The 19370-nt window shown below is 45.7% G+C and overlaps 1 long non-coding RNA gene across 1 annotated transcript; it reads right to left on the bottom strand.

Moving 5' to 3' along the window:
* Positions 1–8325: 8325 nt before the first annotated feature.
* On the bottom strand, positions 8326–14317 carry LOC122207654. The gene is made up of 3 exons (XR_006196951.1): positions 13862–14317; positions 12993–13119; positions 8326–11959 (listed from the first exon to the last, which is right to left on the bottom strand). It is a non-coding gene; the product is annotated as an uncharacterized LOC122207654 (long non-coding RNA).
* Between the last annotated feature and the right edge of the window lie 5053 nt (positions 14318–19370).

Raw genomic sequence — 19370 nt, forward strand, 5'->3', positions numbered from 1 at the left:
CTTGATGTAGGGCTTGAACTCACAAACTGTGAGATCACGACCTGAGCCAAAGTTGGAGGCTTAGCTGACTGAGCCACCCAGGTGCCCCTCAACAGAAAGTTTTTAAAAGGAAATGTACAGAACAAGTGAGGCAAAGAAAAGCACACACATATCCACGGAGAATGTATTTAAACCTAAATATATATGAGCCATCTCATGAAATGAGTATGGAGTAAATGCTCAGATCATCAGCCAGTAATTTTTGATATATTAAAAATATTCAACAATAACATGGATACAAGGGACACATCTAAAATATAAATATATGAAACAGGTTTTGAAAAATATACCTGTTATAATTATTACAAAATAAGACACAAACACATGCTTAACATGTATTTATATCAGAAAGAAATAATTTTAAGTGAGAAAGCATCACCAAGAAGATATAACAGAATATGTATGTAACTTATGATACTGACTTAAATTACATAAAGCCAGTTTGAGAATAACAAGGATAAAGATACCAGTCCACAAATGTATCAGGCATTTTTATATCAGCCATCTCAGAAATTAGTAGAAACAGCCAATATAAAATTGTTAAGGTTCTCATGGATCCACACATCAAGAGTGACAAATCTGGCCTGACACATACATTTACATACAAGTAAAGGATGTTTATATTTAGTACAAACTGAATGTTTACAGTATAGACAACCATGAAAAGTATCTTTGATTTGTATGGAGTGAAATAAGACAAGGAAACAATCAAGACATCAATCAACAACAGAGGTAAATGGAAAATATTAAAAGGCATGTTTGGAAATTAAGTTATAAAATACTAAATAACCATGTAACATAAAGATAATAAAAAGTGTAAATATTTTGACTAAATGACATCCCCACATATTCTTGAGTGATGTGTTTAATAAAATTCTATAGGTACATGAATAGTTTAAAATACATATATTATAAATAAAGGATAATTAACAAGTGATACATTCGGATGATTCACAAGTGATACATTCATCTTGCAAATACTAAAAGAAAAAAAAATCCATAGTAGAGAAAAGCACACTAATGATTTCATTCATATGGATTTCACAACAAGCATAAAATGTATCTGTGATTAGTGACATTTGTAAGGTGTCAAACCATGAATTAAAAAGAAAGAGAATTAGTAAAGCAAAATTTCTGGATAAAGGATTCCTCTGAGGTGTAAAATGGGATTTGCAATCTGTGAGGTTCATATAGGAATTCTAATTTTGCTGTGCTTTTTTATTCTGTGGGGTGTGCACTGGTACTTATTTTATTTCTCTTTTTTTCTATATGCGTAATTTCAATAAGATGAAGTGGACAAATGTTAAGAGCATGGCTTCATGAGTATTTGCCTGTCAACATCCACTAAACCTCACCCGTGCATGTCCTAGAACAGAGCCCTGCACAAACGTGACCATTACTGTCCTTTTTCACAATATATTAGATTCACTGTTGTTGTTTTTTTAACCTTTCTAGCTGAGGTTACAGCCCATACTGATTTGTCTCTGACTTGTATCAGTGTCACCCACTTCTTTTTCTAAGAGATTCATCCACGTGGCATGAAGCAGTAGTTTTCATTGCTGTGTTTTCTTCCATTCTGTGACCGTATAATTTATTTAGGCATGTCCCCATTGATAGCTCTGTGGGTTGTTTTGGGTTCTTGCTTATGATCAATCAAGTTGCTTATAAGCCTATAATCCTACAGCTGACCCTTGAACGACACGGGGGCTGGGTGTGCTGACACTTGGTCCGTTGAAAATCCGCATATAACTTTGGACTCTCCAAAAACTTAACTAAAATAATAGTCTGCTACGGACAGGAAGCCTTACTGAGAACATAAACAGTTGGTTAGCACATATTTTATATGGCTAGAGAAATGAAAATGGTATTAAGAAAATCATAAAGAAGAGAAAATACATACATTCATAGTACGGTACTGTTTCATACAAACAACAACCCCGTGTATAAATGGACCCATGTAGTTCAAATCTGTGGCGTTCAATGGTCAACTGTGTATATTTTGGAGGAAAAATGCCCTCATTTCTATTGGGTATACCCGCAGAATTGGATTTGCTTGGTTACAATACATAAATATGTTGAAGCTTTGTACAAATCTTGACACATCAAGGAGTTAAAGCAAAAATTAACAGAAGCATTCTTTGAGAATCCATTGGCTATGTGAGGCTTACAATAGAGACCACTGTATATATTATTATCATCTGTAAATCGCACATCCTTTATATCAGTAAAGTCTGTAATGAACTTATGTAGTCCAAATGCCCTCTTCTCGCAGAAGCAGATGTTACACATTTATGACCACGTCCCTATGGATGTGGATCTGATTATCATTAGGGAAGGTCTGTGCGACTGTGTGTCTGTGTGAGTGAGTGAGATCGTGTGTGCGTGCCCGTCTGGATGGCTACATCTGTACATGAGTGACCATTTGGACACGTGTGTCTATCAATGTGGCTGTATAAATAAGTCTACCTTTGGGTATATGCCTGTGTCTGTGTTCTGGTGGGTATCTGTGTGTGCACCTGCACAGGATGTTGTGTCCTGCGTGTGTGTCCCTGGGTGTGCACATCTGTCAATACACTTTTGGGTAGTGTGTGTGATGATGCTGTGGAGTCTGCTCAAACTGTGTGGTGTGAGCGCCCTGCCTGCATCTGCCTCTGGGTGCCCCTGACCAACCGCCCACACCGGCCCCAGGTCCCTTGCTCCGCTCTAGCCCAGTCACGTCTAAGGGGCCCTCTGAGCGCCACTACGGCCCCACCAGCAGCTGGGCTCTTGAGAACAATGTCCCCACCGGGATATCTGTGCCCTCAGCCTGTTCCCATTCAGAACTTCCCTCCTGTGCGAGGCGTCTCTGACCAGCCCCTCAGGGGGGCCAGTCCCCAGGCCCTGGCCTCAGATCTCCCACCCTGAACTTCCACTCTCTCCAGTGCCCAGGATCCTCACACGCTCACAGCTTTGTGTGTAACGTTCCCTCTGCCTAGATCTCTCTGTGTGGGGCTAATTTCTATCTGTATTACAGGTTGAAATTGGCCGCGGGAGGGGTCATGATTGGAAAGGGATAGGCCTGGGGGCCAGGCTATGGTCTGGCATTCCGCTCTAAACTCTGGGATTCTCCTGTTGGACATGAGCAAGTTCACCGAACACTGACCTCAGTGACCATGACAGACTGAGATAAGGTCAAAAACCACGCCGTCACCATGCCAGAGCATGGACAAAAACAAGAACCCTGTGCAAACAATGGAAATGACCAGGTGCCCACCCTCTCCTGTGTGACCTGAGTGACAGCTACACTGTCCACCAGCTGCTGTAGTGCCACTCCCGTCCCCCGCCTTGAAGATAAAATATTTCAGGGGCGCCTGGCTGGCTCACTCAGTTAAGCATCCAAACTCTTGATTTTGGCTCAGGTCATGATCTCATGGTTCATGAGTACCAGCCCCGCGCCCGGCTCTGTGCTGACAGCTTGGAGCCTACTTGGGACTTTCTCTCCCTCTCTCTCTGCTCCTCACTTGCTCACATTCTCTCAAAATAAATAAGCATTAAAAAAATTGTAGTGGGGCGGTGCCTGGATGGCTCAGTTGGTTAAGCGTCCTCCGTTTGCTTAGGTCATGATCTCGCAGTTCATGGGTTCGAGCCCTGCCTGGGGGTCTGTGCTGACAGCTCCAAGACTGGAGCCTGCTTCGGATTCTGTGTCTCCCTCTGTCTTTGCCCCTCCCCTGCTTGCACTCTCTGTCTCTCTCTCTCAAAAATATTTAAATAAATATTTTTAAATTTTTTTTAAATTTCAGGATATCCAATCATAGGACCGACCCCGTTTCCTGATAACATCCAATTCAGATCAAACTTCCACTTTCTTAAACCTCCTACAAATCACTGAGCACACGCCCAGAGCGCAGAAGACATCCCCCCAACCCACTTCCTGAGCGTCGCACATTTCCCAGCACGCAACAGCCCATGTGGCAGCGCACCAGTAGGCCTCACTGTGGGCACTTCCGGTGCCGGCGGGCACCGGCACCACGTATCCGTAGACCAAATGCTCCCCTGAGCTCCAGGCGCGCACATCCAGTGAGATACCGATGTCCCCGCTTAGATGTCTGATGGACAGTTCAAAATGAGTGGCCACAAAGCCAGTGCCTCATGTCGCCCCGCCCACTCCACCTCACTGACCACCACCCTTCCCACCGCAGCCACAGCAGCCCTCCTCTAGACCACACCTCTCAGTCTTGCGCCTTGACACACGCTGTCACCTCTGTAGACGCCCTCCAACTCCAACCCCGCCTGAGGGTCCTGCATCGTTCCAGGGCCTGCTCGGCTCTGCGCACTTTAGTTCGACGTCCACCTTCGCATTTTATGCACAAAGACCAGGAACTCCAGGGACAAGGAACGGGACCAAGGTCATGTGGCTGGCGATGGTCACGGTGCAGACAGGCTGGAATCCCAACCATCACAACTCTAAGCTCTGAGCCTGTGTGCCACCCTGCCCCTCCACACCTGTCCTCTCACCCCCACGTTTCAATCCCTCTCTCATGCTTCCGGGGCTCCCAGACACTTTGGTGTCACAGCCAGAGTTACTTTACTCCACCTGTTTAATATACTTTTCACCTGAGCTCAAGGGAAGGGCCCATGTCTCAGTCACCCACGTGTCCTAACTCCACAGGACGTGCCACGACTGAAGCACGCGGTCCCGTCATTCTTGTCCACATGGTAGCAAGGTAGCAGCTGGGCTGATGGAGCGCGGAAGTGAAGGCCAGATGGGAAGGAATGGGAGATGAGGGATAAACCTCAGTCCTTCATCACTGAGACAGCAAGTCACAACAGCTTTGGGACGAACGTGGGCCCAGTGTCTGAACGTACTGCATGGTACCAGAGCTCCCAGGGGGGGAAACAAATTCTCTGTAGAGTATTTCATCGACCCTTACAGACCCAGGGGCTCAGCTATAGACATAGCCACAGCCACTGTGCAGATAAGCTCCCCTAAGAGAGGCCAGAGGAGGAAGGGGCCCTTGGGAGGCAACTCTCTTTCCCAAGTCATAGAAAACTATACATGCTGTCATTACAAAATTATAACTAGAGAACCTGGGTGACTCAGTCGGTTAAGCATCTGACTTCAGCTCAGGTCATGATCTCATGCTTTGTGAGTTCCAGCCCTGTGTTGGGCTCTGTGCTGACAGCTCAGAGCCTGGTTCAGATTCTGTGTCTCTTTCTCTCTCTTCCCTTCCCCACTCACACTCTCTCTCTCAAAAATAAACATTAAAAAAAAAAAATTATAACTATTGAGGCACCTCAGTGGCTCGGTCAGTTGGGGATCTAGCTTCAGCTTGGGTCATGATGTCACAGTCCATGAGCTCGAGCCCCACATCAGGCTCACTGCTGTCAGCCGAGCCTGCTTTGGATCCTCTATCCCCCTTTCTCTCTTCTCTTTTCCCGCTCATGGTCTCTCCTTCTCAAAAATAAGCATTTAAAAAAATTGTAAGCATTGTGACTGCTGACTCATTGCAAAGTGCACGGCTGATGAAACGCGGTAAAGCATGGCATAATGGTTTCAGCCCTCAGTGGAGATGCAAACTTAGACCTGTGGTCATTGCAGAGGTTTTGAGGAGGGCTCAAAGGGAGAATATGGTTGTATTTGTATTAAAAACTGCACAATTTTTTATGAGGTAGCAATGATCATCTCCTATAGTTCAACATTTGTCCTCAAGGACAATCCCGAAGGAAGGAGATTGTCCAAAGTGCCCCACCTGATGAGAGCACAGTGGAAGTCAGTCCACGGGCAGGATGTGAAATTACACGTGCCTGCATGAATACGTCTTCATCCCTTTGGTAAATTCCACCCACTTTTCTTTATAACAACGCTGGGCACATTCTCCTAGCATTAAACAGTAAGATTCCTTAACCATGTTTGTTTTTTCAGTTTGTCATGAGCTTAACTTGAATGTGTGGCTTTACTGTTTGTTTTAGACCTAAGTCAACCCTTAGAAAACTGCTGAGGTGGACCTGGAGAAAGCCCTCAAAGAGATTTAAAAAAGTGAAAAACCCAGTCAGAGGAAACGATTAAGACTCACCTGGGAAGACTGCACAGCTGTATGATCCCCATCGTGCCTCAGAGAAAATAAAGTAAAACAGATCAGGATCAAGGGAAAGTGAGCAGAATAGATGTCTAAAATGACATGAAGAAGGGGCGCCTGGGTGGCTCAGTCGATTGAGCGTATGACTTCGGCTCAGGTCATGATCTTGCAGTCTGTGAGGTCGAGCCCCACATTGGGCTCTGTGCTGACAGCTCGGTGCCTGGAACCTGCTTCGGATTCTGTGTCTCCCTCTCTCTCTGCCCCTCCCCCACTGATTCTCTCTCTCTCTCTCTGTCAAAAATAAATCACTAAAAAAAATAAAAAAAATAAAATGACATGAAGAAAAGGCTTTTTTTTCTTTAAACTGAATCTTCTCTCACCACTCTTAACATAGTACTGAACGTCCTAGTTAGAGCAATTAGGCAACACAAAGAAATTAACAGGTATCCAAATGAAAAGAAAAAAAAACTGTCATTATATATATATATATATATATATATATATATATATATATATATACACACACACACACACACACATATATATATATGATGGGATCAAGACCAACACTTAACCGACTCACGCCCCCAGATGATAGATTCTTATACACTGAAAATCCAGAGACTCAACTAAAAACTGTTGGATCTAATCAGTGTAAAGTTGCAGGATGTGATCAACATATACACATCAGTTGCATTTTTTATACGATAACAGTGAAACATCTGGGGAAATAAAAAGCTGTCTCATTCTAAATGGCATCAAAAACAATACCTAGGAGTAAGTTTAACCATGGAAATGAAAGATCCATGAATGAAACTATGATCCATCAATGAAAACTATGAGATTCTATTGGAAGAAGTAAGACCCAATGGAAAGACACAGTGTTCAGAGACTGGAAGAATACTGCTAAAATGTCCATGTTACCCAAAAGCTATCTATAGATTCAAGTCAATCCCTATCAAAATTCCAATGGCACTTTTCCCAGGAACAGAAGAAACAACCTTAAAATTTGTATGGAACCACAAAAGTTCCTAATAACCAAGGCAATCATGAGAAAGAGCAGGTAGCATCACATTTCCTGATTTCAAACTATACTACAAAGCTATAGTAACCAAAACGGTATGGAATTGGCATTAAAAACAGACCCACCCCAATGGAACAGAAGAGATTCAAAATCCCACAGATGTGGTCAACTAATATTTGATGAGAGCCAAGAACATCCAATAGGGAAAAGAGAGTCTTTCCAACAAATGGTATTGGAAAACTGGATAACTCCATGCAGAAAAATGAAAGTGGACTCCTTACCCCACTCACAAAAATTAACTTGAAATGGATCAAAGACCTAAACATAAGACCTGATGCTACAAGATTCTGAGAAGAAAAAGGAAGCTCCAAAACAGTGGTTCTGGCAGTGATTTTTTTGGCTATGACACCAAAAGCACAAAGAAAAGAAAAAAGCAACAAGTGGGACTACATCAAGTGTAAAAGCTTCTACATTGCAAAAGAAGTAACTAAAAAAATAAAAGAAAGACAACCTATGGAATGGGAGAGAATATTTGCAAACCATGTACAGACAAGGGGTTAATATCCAAAATTTTATAAAGAATTCATATCGCTTGGGGCACCTGGATGGCTCAGTTGGTTAAGCGTCTGACTTAGGCTCAGGTCATGATCTCACAGTTAGTGGGTTTGAGCCTCATGTCGGGCTCTGTACTGATAGCTCAGAGCCTGGAGTCTGCTTCAGATTCTGTGTGTGACTCTCTCTGGCCCTCTCCTGCTTGTGCTCTGTATCTGTCTCTCTCTCAAAAATAAACACATTAAAAAAAAGAACTCCTACAACTCAGTAACAAAAAAAAAAATCTGATTAAACCATGGGCAGAGGAACCACACAGACATTTTTGCAAAGACATCCAAATGGCTAACAGGTACAGGAAAAGGTGCCCATTATCACTAATCATCAGGGAAACGCAAATCAAAACCAGAATGTGGTATCACCTCACACCTGTCAGAATGGCTAGTATCACGAGGACAAGAGATTAAATGTCAGCAAAGATGTGGAGAGAAGGGAACATCTGTGCACTGTTGGTGGGACTGTAAACTGGTCTGGTCACTTTGGAGAACAGTATGAAGCTTCTTCAAAAATTTAAAAATAGAACCACCATAGGGTCCAACAGTCCCACTTCTGGGTATATACATAACCAAGGGAAATGAAAACAAGATCTCAGAGATATCTGTACTCCCATGTTTATTAACATTGTACACGAGAGACAAGATGTAGTGACAGCCTAAGTGTCCATCAAAGGATGAAGATGTGGTATATATTCACAGTGGAATGTTATTCACCCATTAGAAAAAAGGAAATGCTGCCATTTCTGACAATACAGATGGGCCTTGGGGACATTACGCTAGGTGAGATAAGTCAAACACAGGAAGACAAATACTGTATTTTTTATACGAAGATTCTTAAAAGAAAAACAAAAAACTCTGAACTCAAATAAGAGAGTGGAATGATGGGTTACCAAAGGCTTGGCAGGGGACAGGGAGATGTTGTTTAAGGGCACATAATTGCAGCTACTAAGTAACTCCTGGAGATTTAACACACGGTACAGGGGTTACAAGGAACAAAACTGTATTACAAACATTAAACTTGGCAAGAGACTAGATGTGAACTGCTCCCACCACTAGGAACACAGGATACAGGATACCGCCAGGATACAGAGGTTAATGCTACAATGACAATCACGTCGCAATATAAATTCAACAAGATCAATGTTGAACACCTTAAACTTACATGTTATATGCCAATTATGTGATCTGTCAATTATATCTCAATACAGAATAAATGAAAAAATAACCTTAAATGGTCTTAAATGGTGCAGCAAAATGTACCCATTCATATATTTGTTCTTTGCTCCTTAGATATGAGATAATTTTAGGTAACAATATTTTTAGTATTCTAATTTCTTTTAAGTTGTTAAGTGCTTCATAAATCAAGACTTCACATTTATCACAAAGACTTATGACACTTAATGATTAAGTAGGGGTTTTTTTTTTTTAACAAAAAAGGATTTCAGTAAGTATTTGCAGAGCTGCACCAAGTGTCCAGCTCTCCTGACACGGAATGGCCGGGAGTGTATTAAGTCAGGTGGCGGGGGGAGGCCCCTTCACCTCGCCCATACTGCTCCCACCTGCCCCCCCTAAAACTGCTAACAAATTGTCATGGGTTTGGCAGGGAAACCTGAAAGAAACCACACGTACTCCTTTTTCTGTCACATCTACCTCTTTTCTTCCTCTTCCCTTATGCCTTTGCTCTCTTTTTTAAAATACTCTGGAATCACTCTTCAGGGCATACTGAAACCAAGCTAGGGCTGAAGGCTTTGTAATTACACAGCAACTGCTGGTTTTCTCTCCTTTGTAAGTTCTTATTCATAGAGTATGGTCCTAGCCGGGTGGATCATACAACAGTAAGTGATGAACTGCTTCAGAAGATCTTCTCACAACGATGACACTTACGGGGTTTCTCTTTGGTATAATTTTTCAGATGCTTGGCAGGAGGTTTCCTCTGGCAAAGAGTTTCCTCGGGACTTACATTCAAAAGGCTTCTCCTCAGTATGAGTTCTCTGGTGCTGACTGAGGGAAGTCCATTTGCAAAAGGCTTTCCCACATGTCTGACGCTCACAGGGTTTCTCCCCAATACGAATACTTAGGGGGCGGGGGGAGCGATGAATGAAGGCTGAGTGTGCATCCACATTCACTGTGTTCACAAGGTTTTCCCCACTGTGACTCCTTGTGCTGACTTCGGGAAAAGAGATCACAGAAGGCTCTCTGATCTTCTTCACACTCCAAGGGTTCTCCTGCAGTGTGGACTCTATCATGCCAGAAATAAAAGCGGTGACTGGAGGCCTTTCCACAGCACTGCATTCAGGGCTTCTCTCCTGGGAAAACACGTGATCAGCAAGAGAACAGCGGTCACAAGAGGCTTACCCGCTCACTTTGTACTTGAAGACACTTTCTCTTGGGTGGGCAAAACTATTCTGGACAAAGCAGAGCTGTCCCCGATTCTCCTCCGTTCCTGGCATTCATAAGGCTTCTCCCAGCGTGAATCTGCCTGTGCCACGGGAGGTCTGGCCCGCAGCCGAAAGCCCTACTGCACTGGGAAACTCTCCCATGGCTTCACTTGAGGTAAACCCTCACGTGCTCACTGAGGCCCGCCTTCTCGAGAAAGGCTTTCTCACGTTCAGTGCAGTCCCGGGCTTCCCTTCAGCACAACTGCTGTTGCCAAACACGCCACCATCTGTTGAACCTTCCTCTCGTAGATTCTTCCCATAGACCACCGATGCTTTACGTGGACTGTGTGAGTGGTTCACGGAAGGCGCCCCACTGAGACTTGCTCCCGTGAAAGCCTCGAAGGCAGATTAGCTGTGCTTGGAGCTCACCTTCCCCGGGAGCCTCTCCGTGTGGCTCAAGTAGCCCTCCGCTGGCCCTCGTTGTTCCCGGTTCACCCCAACCATGAGCCCCATGAGAAGCTCTGAGTCAACCAAGCCTGGAGTGAGGCTGCCTCCCACAAGCGGAAGGCTTTATGGTCTCAGGTTGTGCTTTCTTGCCTAAAGGAAATCGGATACACAAAAGGCCCCCCACGCTCAGGGCCCAGTGTGGTTTCTCCCCACCGTGAAGGGCCCGGTGCTGGACAAGTCCACAGCTGACCACAGAGTTCCTCCCACCCTCCCTGCAGGTAAGGGCCTTCTTCGCCCCATGGCATCTGCTGACCTTCACAAATCAGGCCAGGCTCCTTACTTTCTAAAAAAATTTTCTCCACTCCACTGCTTCTGCATCTGGTCAAGATTTATACTACCCAGAAGTCTCTCCTACAGGGACTCTTGCGCTGGTGTTGCCGTGTTGCCCAGATGGTGTTCCCTGTGGCTCAGCCAGGTGCAAAGATGTCTGTCAAGAATGGGCCACATGTGTCACAGGGGTGAGCCTTTCGGGGGGAAGGACCTGCCTGGGGAGTTCTCATCTGTGACACCCACTGATGGGGAGCATCAGAAGGTGTAGCCTCATCCTTCACTGCATGCCGACAGCCTGACGGAAGATAAATGCCGGTGAAGTGCAGGTTTAATTGGTGGCCTGTGGCACCCCATAACAAATGTGTGTCTGATGCAACCAGGAAGTAGTCCATGGGGCCGCTGGCACGACAGGGGAGCCAGAATCAGGATGAGGAAGGGCAGCTGTGTGCCTCGGGTCTCTAAAGGTCAGAGAATGAAGGAGACCACACAGGGAGAGGGGACAAGGATGGATGGAGTATAGGATAAGGAGAGGCAGGGGCTCCAAACCACTCCCCTGCCAGTGGTCGTCCGGCAAGGCCTTGTTCCTTGTGACGGTGAGTGCTGTGCAAAAGGGTCTGTCCTGGGCCAGAAAATTCTGGTTGGAATGGAATACTTTGTTTTCAAGGAAAATTGAAGGATATGAGCACAACTCACGACCTGTTAAAAAGAGCCAATGCCGCAAAGCACTGCATGGAGCACCACGAGGGGAAAAGGTGTGGAGATGGGAAGGGCGGGGGACCAACAGGTGACTGAGGACAGAGTAAAAGTGGTAAGTGGGCAAAGTGTCACAAACGGGGAAGAAAACGTGGGATGAGGTCAGCCGCTGGTTGTGGCATCAGAACGCTAGGAGATACAGCACAGGTTGTTGGTAGGAGGCGAAGCCAGCCCTGATGCGACCATTCCCGTGGCTTCCACTCACCGGGGCCGGGCCTCCTTCAGGTCTTCTCTGCTGTAGCTGCCACTGCATCTACCTTCTCAGGCACCCTGCGTTCCCCTCCGGCTGCATTTGGGAAACAACATGGGTCCTGGAAACTGCAAGTCCTACGGGGAAAGAAGAGCTGGTTGAGTGGCTAGCAGTACCCACAGTGACCCTCTCCAGAAGGAAGAAAATTAAGTATTTAAAAAACAATCTTCGACACAGTCTTGCAAGAACAGCTCACTGTTCTTCACAAGGAGTGACCGCACGGTGCCTGCGATTCTTGAAGAGTCAGGCCCCAGGATATGTCAATTAGAGGAAGCAGGGAGACTCTGGGCAGACTCTGAGAGATCAGGGACTTGGGTAATCAGCCGGCCAAGGTGTGGCCAGGCCATATTTGTTGGGCAGAATACAAGACTCCTCACCCCCAAATCCTTCATTTCAAAGCTTTGGGACAGAAGAGGCTGGGGCTGCTCTAAGAGAAGAGGAAACAGTGTTCATTGCCCAGCTCTGGTACCCATACCACCTAGTCCAGGGAGCTAAGGAAAGGGATCATGCCATGATGGTACTGTCAGACAGAAAGCTGCCCTCTGGGGAAAAAGGAAAGAGCAAAACTCAGCCCAGGAAATTGGGAATCATACCTACCCCCAGGTATCCATGTCCCTGTTAAGTCTTTCCAGCCGAGCATGGGCTGAACCTAAAAATTCCTTTTTAATAAACAGATTATGGCAAAAATGATAGGATGTCACTTCTGAGAATAAGTTATAAAAATACCAGCCTCTATATTGGATGCTGTCTCTTGCTCATGGGAATCAGCTGCTGTGTGGTGATCTACTTATGGAGAAGACATCATAGCAAGAGACTGAGGGAGGGTTCGGGACAAAAGCCAACAAGAAAATGACTACTTAGTCCAACAGCCTCCTGCTCGTGTGCGTGACCTTGACAGGAGGTTCATCTCCAGTTGAGCCTTCAGATGAGACAGCAGCCCTGGAGAGTCTGACAACAAGGTTATGAAAGACCTTGAGCTAAAGATATCCACGTGAGATATGCCTGATTTCTGACTCACAGAAACTGTGAGATAATACACGTTTGTTGTCATCCCACTAACCTCTGGGATAATTTGCCACATAGCAACAGATAACCACAGCAGGGCCTTACCCAGTGAGGACACAAGTGCAAAGTTCTCCAGCATCACATCACGGTACAGGAGTCTCTGAGCCTCCTCAAGGAGCTCCCACTCCTCCCGGGAGAAGTACACGAACACATCCTCAAAGGTCACACAGCCCTGTCGTGATGGGGGGACAGTTGAGCCACAGGCAAGAGGACTCCCCAGTCAATCCACTCAGACGACCACCCCGGTCCCTCTCCTCCCAGCTCCCGACTCAGAGGCGACACCAGGTCTTGGCGCCACTAGCGCCTGCTCTCTTCTCACGTCCCTCTGAGCACTGTGTGCAGAGCAGAGAGCCAGGCAGGTGGACAGGTGGGTACTGGGTAAGCTCTGGACGCCAAACACTGGTGCTGGCCAGTTCTCCTGGTGTCCTCCAGACCATGCCTCCCAGACAACCAAACTTGGGCTCAGCCTTCTCCCAGAAGCCCCCACTACTAGGGCCTCAGGGCTCTCAGTTCCATTTCTTCTCTCACTTCCAGTCTCCACCGTCGAGTGACGTCTGCGTCAGCCCCGCTCTCCTCAGCTCCAAACTTGCAGCAGAGAGGCGCAGCCTCCCGGCCTGCCATTCCACTGCTCTCTGCTCCCAAAAGACACAACGGAGGCTCTGTTCACTCCCAGCTCAACCCCACGTCCAAGTTCCCCGTTCCCTTGCGCCTGCTCCCGTGACTGGGTCGCCCTTCCAGTGTTGTTCCCCGGGCCGTCCGTAACCCGAACACACGCGCCCTAGATCAGGATCCTGGGCCAGAGGGCCCTCCTCCAGGGACTCCACGACCGAGAACCGGGGGAGGTAAGGCAGAGCCTCACCGCCACCATCGGCCACAAGGAGGAGCGGTGACCGTGAGGGTGACCCTTCACTCACCTGCGCCGGATTCATCCGTGCTGCCGCCCCTGCCACCACCGGGGGACCGGGTGGGCCAAGCGGGACCCTGAGAGGCGGGTGACCAGTGCGGGTCCCGAAGGCTTAGCCTGGGCGGGTTCGCCTGCAGCTGCTTGTCGCGCTCCGAGCCTCGCTAGACGACGGTGTAAGTGCTCGCAAGGCTCGGGCCGCCGCCTTCGGGGACCTCGGCGACGGAGCGCGGGGGCGGGGGGCCGGAGAAGGCGCAGTCCCTGCGGCGCCCGTCCCACAGCCGGGCACAGTCTAGGGGAGATGGAGCCGACGCCTGGGCGTCACGACTCGCACAGGGCGCGGGGGCGGTCCCCGCAACGTCACTCTACCGCCCGGCGCGGCCCCGAGTGGCCCGGCGTGCGCCCCAGTCCACGTGGTCGTGGGCCGACCAGCCGCCGCTCACTGAGGGATGCGCTCCTGCGGCGCGACCGGAAGTCCCGCCCCGACCCCGCAGGAAACGCCCCTCCCGGGCGTCTGCGGCCCCTTCCCCAGGGCGGAAGCGCGCAGCACCCATTTCTGGGTAACGTAGTTTCCGCGCGCGCGCGCGCCACTTCCTGTCCCCACGGCAACGACAAGGGCCTGCGGGAACGCGCCGGGAATAGAGCCCCAGGTTTCCCAGTAAAGAAAAGCGCCCCAATTCCTATGGGCGAGGGGCGAAGCCTCGTCCCCAGGAACTGGCGTCGCGGGACCAGGGGACCTCTCTGTGGCCCGCCGCGACCCGATGTGTCAGAAACTGCGAACGGGGATCAGCGCTGGCTTAAGGATCCTGCCGCGGTGCCCAGGTTTGAGAACCACAGCTCTACCGTGACGAGACTGGGCACTAAGTCTCTCGGAACTTGAAGTGCCTGTCACGCGGTTAGTGCTCAGTAAGTACCTAGTATTGTCATTGTCGTTACCATTAACACGCTGCAGAGGGAGGCGCGGTCGGGGTCGCCTCTTCGTAGGATCCTTGGCATTGCTCATGGAAACAGAAAATACAAGGACTTCTTGATTCGCAAAGCAGCCTCACAGGTCTTGATGACAAATTTTACATAAAAGCACAGATTTGAACTATTTGGCTTATTTCGTTTTTTTGTAAAGAACGCGGCAGGAGGGTTTCGTAAACTACGGGGAGGCACGTTACCCAAGACGCGCATTATTACAGGTCTCATGATTCAGATCTAGGGAACATCATGACCCACTGCTGTCAGGCCTAAGTGGAGGGCGGAGTTGACATGGTCTCACGTTTGTGGCGTGACTTTCATCTAGTTCACAGTACCCAGGACCTCTGTCTCTCCCCCGTTGTGCCCTTCCGACACTCAGGGCAGGTAGGCCCAGGTACAGATATGATTATGAAGCTCAGAGGCTTCAGGTCCTTATCAAAACATCCTCACCAGCAGCCCATCACCTGAACTTGCCGTTCCCAAAGGGGCACTGAATCCTGGGGAGGTGTGAAATATAAGACCCCTGAGGATATCCCCAGAATTGTGCACAAATGTGAGGACGATTTCACAGTCGCTTCTGTGTGTATTCCGTTGGTCACAGCTCATTCACATGGTCCCAACATAAGTGTAAGGAAAGCTGAGATACATCCCAGGTGTCCAGGCAGAGAAAATGGGATTAGTAAGCATCCAGCCGCCTTCTGTCACAATCCATCAGTTTGGTCACCAGATACATATTTTTATATTGCTCCTATGCATTCTATACTGTCACTCTTTTATTATTCCAACAACTCAAACCCCATCTAAATACTGAAACCATCTCACTGATACACTCTCTGCTGTGTGTTGTTCTTTGCATCAATTTCAAACACTATTCCTTAACACCAGGAAACTATCAACACAAAGTAAATTACTTCCACTCACATCCAGTGTATGGTGGGTCAGGAACACGTGGAAAGACACAGTGAAGGTGCCAAAAACAATCATCCACATAGATTTTTATACTCCCAATAGTGTTTTTCAAGAAAGAGCCTGAAATAAGACTGTATGAGGCCTAAAATGAAAAATTTAACAGAAAACTGACCCACACAAAATGAATCTTGAAGTTTACATTTAAAATTTGATCAAAGGGGGCACCTGAGTGGCTCAATCAGTTAAGCATCCAACTCTTGGTTTTGGCTCAGGTCATGATCTCACAGGTTTTTTGTTTTTTTTGTTAAAGTTTATTATTTTGAGAGAGAGAGAGAGAGATGGCACACAAGGTGGGGAGGGGCAGAGAGAGAGAGGAACGGAGGTAAGGAGAAAGAGAATCCCAACCAAGAATGATCTCACAGTTCTTGAGTTCGAGCCCTGCATCTGGCTCTCACTGACAGTGCGAAATCTGCTTCAGAGCCCCCTTCTCTCTCTGCCCTCTCCCTGCTTTCTTGTTCTCTGTCTCAAAATAAACTCTTAAAAAAAAAAGAAACATTAAAGTTTCATCAAAGGAAAGTGATGCCAGGTGAAAGGTGTGCACTGACAAAAGGAATGAAGATCCAGGAGAAAGATGATCTGTGAATTAATACAATTACTAACTGTATACACATCAGATGTATACACATCTGTATACACACAGATGTATAAACATCTCCTTTTTGAGTAAAATGATAGAATGACAATGCAATCCTCAATAATATCCTTTATATTGTGCAAGAGAAGGGGAAATGTATTAATGCTATATTCTGTTGTTACAGACATGTTTTATAATTTTTAGCTTAAAGACGAATAAAATAGGACCAGATACATTCCCAACTAAAAGCAAAGTTTAGGGGCACCTGGGTGGCTCAGTCGGTTGAGTGTCCACCTTCGGCTCAGGTCATGATCTCACAGTCTGTGAGTTCGAGCCCTGCGTCAGGCTCTATGTTGACAGCTCAGAGCCTGGAGCCTGCTTTGGATTCTGGATTCTGTATCTCCCTCTCTCTCTGCCCTTCCCCCATTTACTCTCTCTCCTTCAAAAATAAATAAACATTAAAAAAAATTTTAAAGGAAAGTTTGGAATGCAAATTTTGTATTTAATTTTAAAAATTGTACAAATTTTTAAAAGAAAGTATAAGTAACAGAACTGAAGCAAAGATAAGCACAAAATAGGAAGATGAATTTGAACCCAAACATACCAGCTATCACATGAAATGAGTATGGAATAAATGTTTGAATTAGTAATTTTTGGTGGGTTGAAAAATATCTGGCAATATTCAGTTTATAAGTCATACTTGTAAGATAAGATATTATAGAGATAGGTGAAATAAAAGTTTGGAAATATATATCTTACAATTACTAAGTTAAAAACACACAAAAAATGTGTTTGTATCTGAAAAATAGATACAAAGAAAAAAACATCAACTGGGAGACATACCTTAAATTATTTAAAATTTTTCTTATTAAGTTTATTTTTGAGAGCGCAAGTGAGGGGGGGAGGGGCAGACAGTGAGGGAGAGAGAGAGAATCCCAAGCAGGCTCTGCACTGTCAACATAGAGCCTGATGTGGGGCTCAAACTCATGAACCATGAGATCATGACCTGAGCTGAAGTTGGACGCTTAACTCACTGAGCCACCCAGGCTCCCATGTGTACAATTCTTAACATCATTTCAGCAAAAACTACATAGTTTGAAACAACAATCGTACTGTAAGAATAGAGTTAAATCTTGGATATTCTCCTATGTTATCTCAGTAACTGATTTTGAAAAGGCAGGCGTAACATTGTAAGGTTGCCTTAGATTCACACACCAAGGTGGACAAATCTGGCCTGATGGATACATAAAGAACTGCAGACACAGACGACAGGATGTTTGCTTTTTAGCACAAAGTAAGGGTGTATAAAACTGATGGTACAGGGGCCCCTGGGTAGCTCAGTTGGTTAAGCATCCAACTCTTGATTTAAGCTCAGGTCATGATCTCACAGTTGTGAGATCGAGCCCCACGTGGGGCCCTACACTGGGAGATTCTCCCTCTGCCCCTTCCCCACTTGTGCACACACTCTCTATTGCAAATTAAGAGAAAAACCAACTGACTATATAGCATAATTAAAAAAAAAATCTCTTCAACTTGCATGGAATGAAATAAAGAATGCAATCAGGGTAGAAAATATCTGAAAAAATTTAAACATGTGCTTGGAAAATTAAGTTCCAAAATACTAAATAACTCAAGCCTAGAGTGGAAAGATAATACAAATAGAACTATATTTTTTGAAAACAAGGACATCCCCAGTGCCATCTTGACAGAACTTTTGTAAGTAGTCTGATGAACAGTATTCAGACAAGTTAGGAGAAATAGATGGGGTCTACTCTTGAGTATGGGTTTGGGTTAGTCAGTGGACTTCTCTGCACTTAAGTTTTCTTATCACATGGAAGGGGTCTCTATGGTTCTTTAAAATGCTCAATGTCTATTATTCAAAGCATACTTTTGTTTTAAAATTATTATAGAACAGAGGGCACCTGGATGGCTCAGTCAGTTAAGCGTCCAACTCTTGGTTTTGGCTCAGGTTTATGAGATCAAGCCCCACATTGGGCTCTGCACTGACAGCACAAGAACCTGTTTGGGATTCTCGCTGTCTCTCTGCCCCTCCCCCACTTGCACTCTCTCAAAAATAAATATTAAAAAATATAAAATTATTATAGAATATTCAACTTGAAGCTTTACTTTACAGTATACCAAAAATGATGACATTCCTACATGTTCTCGGGAGGTGCAATTAATGAATTCCATTAAAAGGAACACCATTTAATGTGTATAATTAAAGGATGATGAGACAGATATACATTCATCCCCCAAATCTTTAAAAATAAAAGAATAATATATCCAGGTAATACAAAAAAGCATCTGTAAAGCATTATTCCATTCATATACATTTCAAAATCAGACAAAAATAAACACCATTTGCAATACACATTTAAGTTGTCAAACTACAAAGAAAAGAGAATGAGTAAAGCAAAATTCCGGATGGTGTTCTCTGAAATGAAGGACAGGATTTGCAATCTTGTGGGTTCATACCTGGCATGCTAAGATTGCCATGTTCCATTTTTCACTGGGGAGAGGGGATGCATTAGTATTAATTTATTGCATTGATATTTTTTCCTCTTTTTCATACATGTGTAATTCAATGAGATTAAATGGGCAAACCTTAAAAGTGTAGTTTGAAGTCTCCTTATTTGTGTTTCATGTGCAGCCCCTGGTGTGCAGAGAGAGCATGCCCCGTAACTTCTCAGCACTTATTGGCCTCACCTAAGACTGCACAAACATGACCGCTAGTATGTTATCACCACGGATTAGGTTTTCCTGGTCATGAACCCATCTACAGAATTCTGCAGGATTACTACCTTGTGTCCAATGTACATCTCCCCTCCGAGCGTTGTTGCGTGGATGCAGCAGTCTTAATCTCTGTGCTTCCCTCCAATGAATGAATGGAAGAAATTAAGCTCCTTAGAGATAACTGTCATCCGAATTATTTCCAGTTCGTGATTATGAAATTGTTACAAACTTTTGTGTATAGGCATTTTGGTGTAAAAAGCACTTGTTCCTAATGGGTATG

This window comes from Panthera leo, chromosome E2, assembly GCF_018350215.1.
Source record: "Panthera leo isolate Ple1 chromosome E2, P.leo_Ple1_pat1.1, whole genome shotgun sequence".
Lineage (NCBI taxonomy): Eukaryota > Metazoa > Chordata > Mammalia > Carnivora > Felidae > Panthera > Panthera leo.